Source organism: Corvus brachyrhynchos, unplaced genomic scaffold (genome assembly GCF_000691975.1).
Source record: "Corvus brachyrhynchos isolate BGI_N302 unplaced genomic scaffold, ASM69197v1 scaffold116, whole genome shotgun sequence".
Classification (NCBI taxonomy): Eukaryota; Metazoa; Chordata; class Aves; order Passeriformes; family Corvidae; genus Corvus; species Corvus brachyrhynchos.
In genome coordinates this window covers 3665368-3675388 of record NW_008240221.1, presented here as the reverse complement: position 1 = coordinate 3675388, position 10021 = coordinate 3665368, and the positions used below count along the sequence as shown (strand labels likewise).

Genomic DNA, 10021 nt, shown 5'->3' with positions numbered 1-10021 from the left:
GGGGGAAGGTGTTTTAAGATATGTGTTTATTTCTCTGTGGTTTGATTTGTAATAAATTAAACTAATTTCCCCAAGTGAAGTCGGTTTTGCCAATGACAGTCACTGGTGACTGATCTCTCCCTGCCCTTATCTTGACCCATGAGCCTTTCATTATACTTCCTCTCCCGTGCCCAGCTGAGGAGGGCAGTGATAAAGCAGCTTTGGTGGGCACCTGGTGCCCAGCCAGGGTCAACCCACCACAAATCTTTTGTTACCTTCCGGAATATAATTTTTAAGCATTCTTTGCTATTAAAGTTTGCTTTTGGCAACTGTTGTTTTCCCGGCTTATTATAAGTGCCTTTAAAATGTTTCCATTAATTAAGGCTGCTTTTATGGGATACATCCATTTAGCAAAATTGCAGAAAGAAGTGCTGCCGACACATCTGCCATTGACTTCTGTTTGCCTGAGCATTTTATACCCCCGTGAATAGCACAGTGGGGAGAGAAAGCCTGCGAAAGAGAATGACAGAAAGTGGTGAATTCTGTCCAGCAAAACATGGAGGTCAGGAGAGACTCAGCTGATTACATACTCATGTTTTCCAGGATTTCATGAGGAGAGTGGAAAGTTGGTTAAACTCTGGTTACACCAGAATAGCTTTCTTAAAACATACTAACTGAAATACTCAGAAAATAAAAATGCATAAAATGTGAGTTTGAATATGTGAGATGGTGTTTTGTGGGATCAAGCAGGAAGGAGGTTGATCTGATCATCTCTGTATTAACTTACCAAGGTTTTTATACACCCTCAGCTGACAGCATTACTAGCCAGATTATAATTATAATTACCTTGGCTTCATCTCAGTGTTTATCTGCCATGACACCCACCCAGCCACCTGCCTGCTATTAATTCATTCAACACTAACTTCATCTTTTTTTCCTTTTATCTTGTTTTTTTCCTGTTATCCTTACTTTAAAAAATGTGTCCGTTATTAGAAACAAACTAACACAATATTTGTTTGCCCATGACATCATGTATTCCTTTGTTTAAAAAAAAGAGAAAAAACCAACCCAGAATTCTTCTGATTATAAAAATAACCTGTTTGTATTTTATAGTAAAAACTGGAAAGATCTGGCATTTGACTCAAAAACTAGGAACAGCTGATAATCTTCTTTAAATTGAATCTTTTTTTTTCATCCATAATACTGCCAGATATTCAAATAAGAGGAAATTCATGACAAAGGGCAATAAGCAACACACACAGTAGGCTTGTAGGATTCCACTGTGGGTGCAGCTCTATATGAGTGCTGGATATTTGTTGCTGTTGTTGCTCCTGAGGTGCTGAAGTTTTTTATTTGTTCTGACAGAACATTGAATGTCCAAGTCTCCTGTAAAATGATGCTTAAAAAACCCAGGAAAAACCGGAAAGAACAGCCATGCTTAAAGACTTAGCACTGTTCTGCTATGCTGTTTATGGGACTGAAAGCACTTCTCCCCAGTATGCCAGGAACTGTGAACTGGTGCTGTTGTGTGGATGTCCTTTTGGATGTTTGGTGGGTGGTAGATTGAAGAACACACTGTAATGTGTCTGAGGAAGCTAATTATAATAATGGCTTGGGGTCAGGTAAATGCTTCACTATTTATCTAACCCCATCCACTGTTTATTATACTCTGTGTGTCAACACATTTTTACAGAGTGAAAATTAGCAACTAATTAATTTAATTTCAGGAGTTAATGCCACTGTAAAGAAAAAAAAAGCAAGGTTTATATTGAATAGTGATATGTCTAGAAGAGAGGATTATAAACATTGGAGGGTCTTTAAAAGCAGCGTTGAACTGAATAATGTAAAGGTCTGATTCTGCAATCATTCATCAAGCATCAGTTCATCAAACTCTGCTTAAGTATCTAGTCAAATCTCGTTCAAATCAAAAGCACCTGTTTAAATGCTTTCTGCACTAGGGTCTTAGACCCTGCTCATTTCTGACTTTGCTGAGCCTGTTTCCCTGAGGAAATGTGTCAGGGTGAAGGCCTAATTGCCCGTATTCCTCTCTCATCTGTTGATGCTCCTTTTTCCAGTGGCATTTCTGCTCTCTGTCAGTTAAAAGTTGACTCAGACCTCTGTACAGGTTTTGGGGGCACAATTCAATCAAGCAAGTGAAGGAAGGGAATTTTCTGAGGGTGTATTATTGCTTATATTTTTCAGCTTCCCAAATTATGCAAGCCACTGTTTAGCATTGGTCCCTGATGGGTTTAAGCCAACACATTCTTCCCTTAGCATAACCCACAAAGACACAGTAACACCTTGTGTATATGGAGACAATAATTCTTAGCATTTTTACAGTCATTTTAATGTGCAGACTTTAAGTACTTTAGGATCTACTAAGTCTGGAGATTTTCCGATCTTTCCTACTATCTTTTTTTTCTCATATTGCCTTTCCCATCTTTCTTCTATCCTTTTATTCTTAGATGAGGTCAGTACTGGAGAATATTAGGCACACTTTGCCCAGGTTCTGGATGAATCCTTTGCTTTCACTCCAAGCTCTGTGGCAGGATGAAATTTCGTCTTCTTCCCCTGAAGGCCATAAGAGAGCCTCAGTGTGTCCCAGCTGGATCCCCATTCCAAGTGACTGAAGGTCCAGGGCTCCAAAGCACACTGCAGCCTGCAGCTGCTGAGCAGTTTTCTATAGTTTAAATAGCCAGCCCCAGGAGATGCAAAAAATCTGTGGCAGAGCTTAGAAAACAACCCAGATGTCTTAGCTGTTCTTCCTAGGCATTAAACAGCTTTCACTCTCAATGCGCAATCAATGATTGCTGGATTGCTATGTCACCTTTTAAAATTCTGGACCACTGCATGCAGGAATCTTTATTTTTAGCCTTAGTTTTTCCAATGATAAATTCAGGAAATATTTTAATACTGTGTAATTATCAGAACACAGCTATCAGTCTAAAACTTTCATTCAGCCCTGTGCTGATTTGGCACTGTGTGGCTGGCCTGGCTCTGTCTTCAAAGTCATCTTTTGTGTCAGATAGCAACTGCTGCAAGGGAAGTATGTGCAGCTACAGCTTTCACCAAGACATTGGCAGCTCTGAGGCTGGGGACCAGCAGGGCAATGCATAGGTCTTATGATCTTCCTCATCTCGTTGAAAAAGGTCATAGAAGTCATCAGATTGACTGCAGAACACTCCCTCTGAGCAAAGCACCTTTTGTACTGCAGAGATGCTGCTATTTTTGAAGTTGTGGTCCATGTGGAACACAAATCTTTCTTTAGCATGTATATCAATGCATCACAAATGCCCTCAGGGGACAGGGAGGGGCTTCATGTTCAGTGCAGTATTTCAACAAAATATTCTAAATTAGAGTAATGTAAATAGGCAAGAAAATCCATTGCTCGATTTTGTTCCTTCTTTCCAAAAGCAAGTCAAGGAAGGGTTTTATGGAGATCCTTGACTGTAGTCAGCAAATGTATTCTTTTCTTATAAAGAGGTAATAATAAGAAAAAGATTGATATACTGGAAGCCTTTGGATTCTTTCTACATTAGGTTCATCAGGTTAAAATGGGCTGTGAAAGATGGCTCTGTAGGGGCAGCACAGGGTACCATGGACCATGCATTTTAGAGGAGAGCTTAAAATGTGTCCTTTTTACCCCATGAGCCTTGTACAAAATCCTGTAAAAAGATCACTCTGTGCGAAGTACGAAGGATTTTATAGAGTATATAATACCCTTGTTCAAGAAGTATCTGCAAAAGGATCACCTGCCTAGCAGACAAATCTTCCATTATACACTTTACAGGGATAGAAAATGGCTTTTCCTTTCACATATGGATGGGAGTTACAAATGGAAAAGCTGCTAAAAAATGTGCAGTCAGATGTGTCCCCGAGTATTTTCTTCTGCACTGTCAGAAAACATTTTTGAATCACAAATATTTTCCTGTTCATCTGTGCCCCATGGAAACACTTGATGAATAGATCAACCCCCATTCTGCATGGGTGCTTGCTGTGTCTCACTGTAGGTTTGCTAGCAAGCGTTCCTGCCATAAACAGATTTTCTGTCTTCAGACACTGGCCCTGGCCCCTGGCTGATGCATAAATCCCAGTCCTGCCAATCACCTGCACTGCACTTGAAAGAGAAGAGTGGCTTCCTTGAGGCCTGATCCTGCAATGACATCACATACTAATCATGAGTGACCATCAAGTATGACTGTTTAGTTCAGTCTCTTGATCACTGAATGAACACCATGAAGACTCAATAAGGCTGAGCTTTGTTACTAGGCTTGTTTGATCATCAATATGTGAATACTCAGAGGTGTGAATAAACCCAATATGGGAGGAAAAACCTCACCAAACAAATGATATTTAATGCCTAAAACATGCTTGCTGTTTTTTAGATACAGCATTACAAATTTTCTTTACGGGATTTAAAATCAATTTAGCATTTGATGTCTATTTACATAGAAACCAGAAGAAAAGCCCCCGAACTTTTTCAGCTTTCTGTGGCTTTTCTATGGGCTCCAACTGTTATTTATGGATAAGTCACCTTATCAGTCAATGTTTCATAAATAATACAACTTTTACTGTGACCTTTTAAATTTTTTTTTACATTTATTTTTTGTTTGTTTGTTTCTTGTGAGCTTCTGGAAAGCATGGACTTTTTTGTGTCATGGTATTGGAAGATATATGAGATGCACAGTTGAGTAGGAACCTTCAGGCATGACTAGAATAGAAAGAAATAATAAAATGATTGTTAGCCATTGTTTTAGGCTGTGGGAAAATGTGCAGGAAAAAAATAATGCTAAACTGACACATTAAAGCACTGGAAATTGACCCAGATAAAGTTCTCAGAACCAGGATAAGCCAAGGCTGTTGCTGGTTGCTTCTTAATTAACTAACTGAAGCATACACAGCCAATAAAATCTAACTTTTGCAAGGCAAATAAGCCTGGACTTTTATGGATGCCAATAAAATGAATGTTGTCTGGAAGATATTCATTAACCAAGAGAAGATGTCTGTAGAGGCTATGGTCCAGAAAGTTGGTGGATTTAATGACACAGGCACAGAGGATTGTGTAATAAAGGGAGTGGAGCTGGTAAAAGAAAAGAAGTAGCATTTCTTCAGTGTGAATATGTTTCATTAAACCAGCAGTAAATTGCATGGACTTTTATTGTTTCTGGTCTACATTAGCCAAGTCTGTCTAATGCTAGTGGGTCTACCCATTCATTTTCAGAACAGTAAGACTGTCTTACTGTTCCTCACAGGCTGAAGTGTAGATGACTAAAATGTAGTTGGATGCCTACTGTGCATGTTGGAAGGTGAACAAAAGCATTTGTGGAACAGCAAAATCTCATGTTTGTCTAATATCCCTTCTCTCCTGTTTGTGATTACATGGTTGAACAAGAAAAATGGAAACCCTGACAGTGTTTTCCATGCAGTTTGGAAACATCTTCATACTGAGACAGGTTGAGGAGGAAGGAAGGAAGGAAGGAAGGAAGGAAGGAAGGAAGGAAGGAAGGAAGGAAGGAAGGAAGGAAGGAAGGAAGGAAGGAAGGAAATTAGTTTCTGGACAATGAAAAGGATAAGCATAAAGAGAAAAATGATAGTGTGGTCGAGAGCAGCATCATGTATACACACTCTGGTGTCACTTCAGAGCCAGAGCCCCTGCTCTTTGTCAGACTGTGCGGGGGCTGGTGGCCTCCCCCATACTGGCTGCCTTTTAGAAACCCCCATGGGTTTCTAAACTTCACATTCTGAAGCAATGTGATGGCTAAAGCTCTTTCGCCAGGGTGTAGCTGCTTTGTGATTTGATCTTCAAGTGATACATGATGACTATGTGACTCAATTTGTTCTAGTAGCTATGTGGTTACTGTGCCAGAATAATTATTATATCTGGCTCTCTTTGCTTATTCTTGCCCAAAGACCTCCTTGTCTGCAGAGGGTGCAACATTTTAACTTCGTTTTCCAGTTTTGTTGTAAGGTAAGCCAGTAGCAGAGCCAGGACCACAACCAAGACCTCATGAATTTCATCACAACCACCTTCAGTGTCTCTTACTGCTTCCTAGTTGTTGGCTGAGGTGCTAGTCCATGCTTCCTTGTATGGACCAGGTAATTTTTTAGATCAAGAAAAGTCTGGACCCTGGAGTCTTCGGTACTTAGTTACCTGGTGCCTCATGTGTCATGGAAGAAAGCTAGTTTGGCATACCATTGTGTAAACACACACTTCGTCTCCAAATAAAATGAAAAAAGGCTGGAAAAAGCCCAAGAATATGAAATAAATTCAAAATATGGGTTAATGATCACCAATAGATGTGATATGCTTAGTGTTTGGGATATATCTTTGTATCTTTAGATACAAAGTTCCCACAATAAATACGCATGTAAAAGGCATATAGGTACTGGGATAGTAGAGAAAACAATGAAAATTAATTCATTTTCTAATTAAATAATTAATTTAATTTTTTTTTTTTTTTTTTTTTAAGTCTCCCAAACCTATTTTACCTTCTCTGGTAAATGGAAAATACCTGTCAGAATTTGGGGACTATGAGGAAACTAAAACTACATTCTACATTGGATGACAAAAGGCTTGCATGAATTTCCAGCTGAAATGTGCAGAGCTATGGAACAGTTAAATGAATGTTAAAATTTTCCCCCAGTTCTTATCTGGGAAGTTTTGTGTCTAGGCTGTCAAACAATCATTTAAAACCATATGTTATCCTTTTGGTGGCAAAGTGGGAACTAGTTCAGCTTAAGCTTTGCATCACAGGGACAGGAATGTTATGCATCCAAAAAAAAGGAGAAAACAGTAACACTTACTTCAGCACTGAAAAACTGTGTTTGGCTATTTTTCTTTTACAACTCCACAGCTGTTCTACTACCTGTAAATGGAGTGCTAAGATGAATACTTGTTTTAATTGGGGTGGGTAAACATTGATGGCAATTGTATAATATTCTGAAAGAGCAGAGAGAATATTTTAGTCACTATAGTAGGGCAGATTTAGGTTCTGCTACTGAAATTGTACTATGCACATGAGTAACTGCTCTTTTGGTGTGATTCAGTTGCTAACTGTTTAGCTCTGATAACCCTAATATTTACAGTTTCAGAGCCTTTCTGGAATCTGTTGTTTTTACACTGGAACATACAAAACTTCTTGAATAAATCTTGACAGTAGGCATGAGCTGCTCTTCAGACTGTCTACAGTGGTGTCCAGTTTGGTGGCTGTGGCTGCTGTTTCCCACCGAGTGAACTGAGACTCAGGATGTGACAGCAGTAAACAATGAAACCTCACCAAACCCTTTAAAGGTAGATGCTCTAGATACTCTGGCATTTGAAATTCTGCTACAGGCTACCTGAATATGGTTACATTTCCTGCCTTGATACAAATGGAAATGAGCCTACATCAGAAGTGTGCGATGGGAACTGTCATATTTGAAAGAATTTTTAGAAAATACTGTACAAATATGAATAACTATATTTTGACATGAAGAACTAAAACCATAGAAAGCTTTTGTTCAGTTTTTCCCAATCATTTCTCCAAGCCACTGATTCAAGAAGAAAAGGTTATCCTTTTCTCTCCTCAGCCTCTAAGGAATTAATATTAATTTTTAGTTAATAGCTGAAGCACCAGTGCAAATGTGAGTTGTGTCCCTGCATCTATTAGGATATAAATACCTCTCCTTTCTCTCTCCTAGGGGTCACTCTATTTTAAAAGAGGCAATGGTAAATTTAACATCCAAGCTGTCATGAATGGAAGACTAAACACAGATGAAGAAAAGTCTTCCAGTTCTGTTTTCATTAAGTTTAATTTTCTGATATTTTTGTAATGAAGAAGAAAACGAAAGAATTGGAGCTCTACCATTGGAATAAAAGCCACACTCAGAGCAGGACACAGCTCACTGACATGAGCTGACTACACAAGCAACTTTATTTCTTCTTGGTTTAGCCTCTTCGTCTTAAGCTGCAGGCAAAAAAGCAATCATAGAATACTTGCAGAAAATTAAAAGAGCTTCCAAATTAATTACTGGCCAGACAAATGGAGTATCACTTAGCCCAAATTGTGTTTGTGTGAAAGATCCCACTAACTGTCATAGGTGAGGTTTCCAGTGGGATTTCTTCAGCACTTTGAGCCGTCTTTACCTTCTTTGAAAGGTGAGATATATTGGGTGCTAATGTTATTTTGTTTAAGCAAAAACATCCTATTCTGTACTTAAATTTTGCTTCTTAGTGAAACTCTTGAATGTGTATTGATTCTCTTGCTTTTCTCAGAGATGAAGGTGTTCTTGTTCCCTGAACCTGAAACAATACTTTAGCAATCATGATGGTCTCAGGAATATAAACGGAAATGGGTATTTAAAGACAGGTATCTATCTCTTATTAGGAAAACTGACTTTGAAAAAGACGGGCTTTCATCAACAAATCAGATCAGTGGTGTCTTAGGCCATGACTGGAACTTTTGGCTGTCACAGCTTTGCACCCCAGTTCAGGATGCATCTGGATTCTTCGTGTACTGCCATGATTTCAGTGTGGTACAGAGACTGAAGAGCTCCCCTCAGAGACTGAAGAGCTCTTCATAGTAACCACTTTATTCTAAGACAAAGAGCTCTGCAAGCTCCTCAGGCCTGTCCTGCCAACTGGCATTGCCTTTTTCTTTTCCTATGCCTTTCCTAAAGCACAGATCATGTCCTCAGACCCCAGTGCTGACGCTGTTAAATTTTTGGTGGCATATGTAGCCACTTTCTTATTCTTTATTACAGAACATGTAACCATTATGTCTGTTGTTCTCCAAACTGCTTTAAGAATTACTATAAGCATTGTGACAATTCGGCATTATATTTTGATCCAGGATTGACTACAGTTGTTTCTGTACAATTTTAAGAAACTCAGACCACTATTACATTTCACATTAACCACCATGTTGACCTTTAATAATCCTACCTACCGTAACTAATAAATATCACCAACCTGTCAGTCCTTAGTAGTTTTGTCTCCATAATTGGTCAATTAGTTTCTTGATAAGAAAATCTAAATTCTTTAATTTTTTAAAAAAAATCAATAAAATAAAAATATTTTACCTTTTCAGATGATGTAGCCATCACCTATTAGCAAACATATCCTTCAAAACCAGAAGAGTTATGCTTTAGTTATCAACACACATTTAAAAATAATTGGGACTGAAATGTCCTCCTTAGTTCATACCTTTAGGGATACATCTGCAGCTTGACCTCACCATGTCTTTTTCTATTTTGAGTTAGTTTTGACGTGTTAATAGGCACAATATTACAACTTCACACTGTGGAATAATATTTTGCCTTCAATTTGATACACATAGGCAACACAAGGGACTGTTTGTTATCTTCCAAGTGTAAAAACAAGTGCAACATAAGATAAAGCTGGAAGCAAAAGGCTTAGGTAGTAAAACATGTTTTCTTCCTTCTGTTTTTATCCTGATGAAGTTACAGGAAAAATATACAAGTTGTTTGTTTGTTAGGTTTCCAAGCTGCCAATACGTACAGTAGAGAAAAAAAAAAAAAAAATCAAATTTCTGACAGGTGCAGAAGGAGAGAGCTCTGAGGAAAACTTTGACTCCTCAGGGTACTTAAAAATTTTTCCTCTTGTCAGACCTAAAATAAAATTCAATCTCTATGTCCAAGAAAATAAACAGTTCTGTTGACTTGCCAGATATCAGATATCAGGGCATGTCTTGGAGATTTTATGAGATTCATGTAGATGAAATTCAGATTTTTCTTTTGTTATCACTGATTCTGTATTGAAACAATACAGTTGTGGGAGAAAGTTAGCATTGCATTTCTGAAAGAGAAGGGTTTTAACTTATGGCATCTGATTTATGTGACCTGTTCTAGTGATGTCTGAGGAAGCAAACTTGAGCAAGAATGTTTCACTTCTTCTTTCATCCCCTGTTGTCTTGGTTGGTGGTTTTTCCTACCTTCCAGTCCCTTCCCAAATATCCTTTCCTTCCAAAAAACTGCCAGAAAAAATTCCAGTCCAAACAAAACTGCCTAAATATGCGTGAGTTGCATGAATATCTGGGGGATG

General features: G+C 38.4%; 2 long non-coding RNA genes across 2 annotated transcripts in view; both read left to right on the top strand.

The window, feature by feature from the left end:
- The window catches only part of LOC108449281, a 181453-nt gene that overhangs the window by 121856 nt on the left and 49576 nt on the right, over positions 1-10021 (top strand). The window lies entirely within an intron of this gene.
- Positions 5526-8935, top strand: LOC108449282. Its single transcript, XR_001865431.1, has 2 exons — positions 5526-7270; positions 7660-8935. It is a non-coding gene; the product is annotated as an uncharacterized LOC108449282 (long non-coding RNA).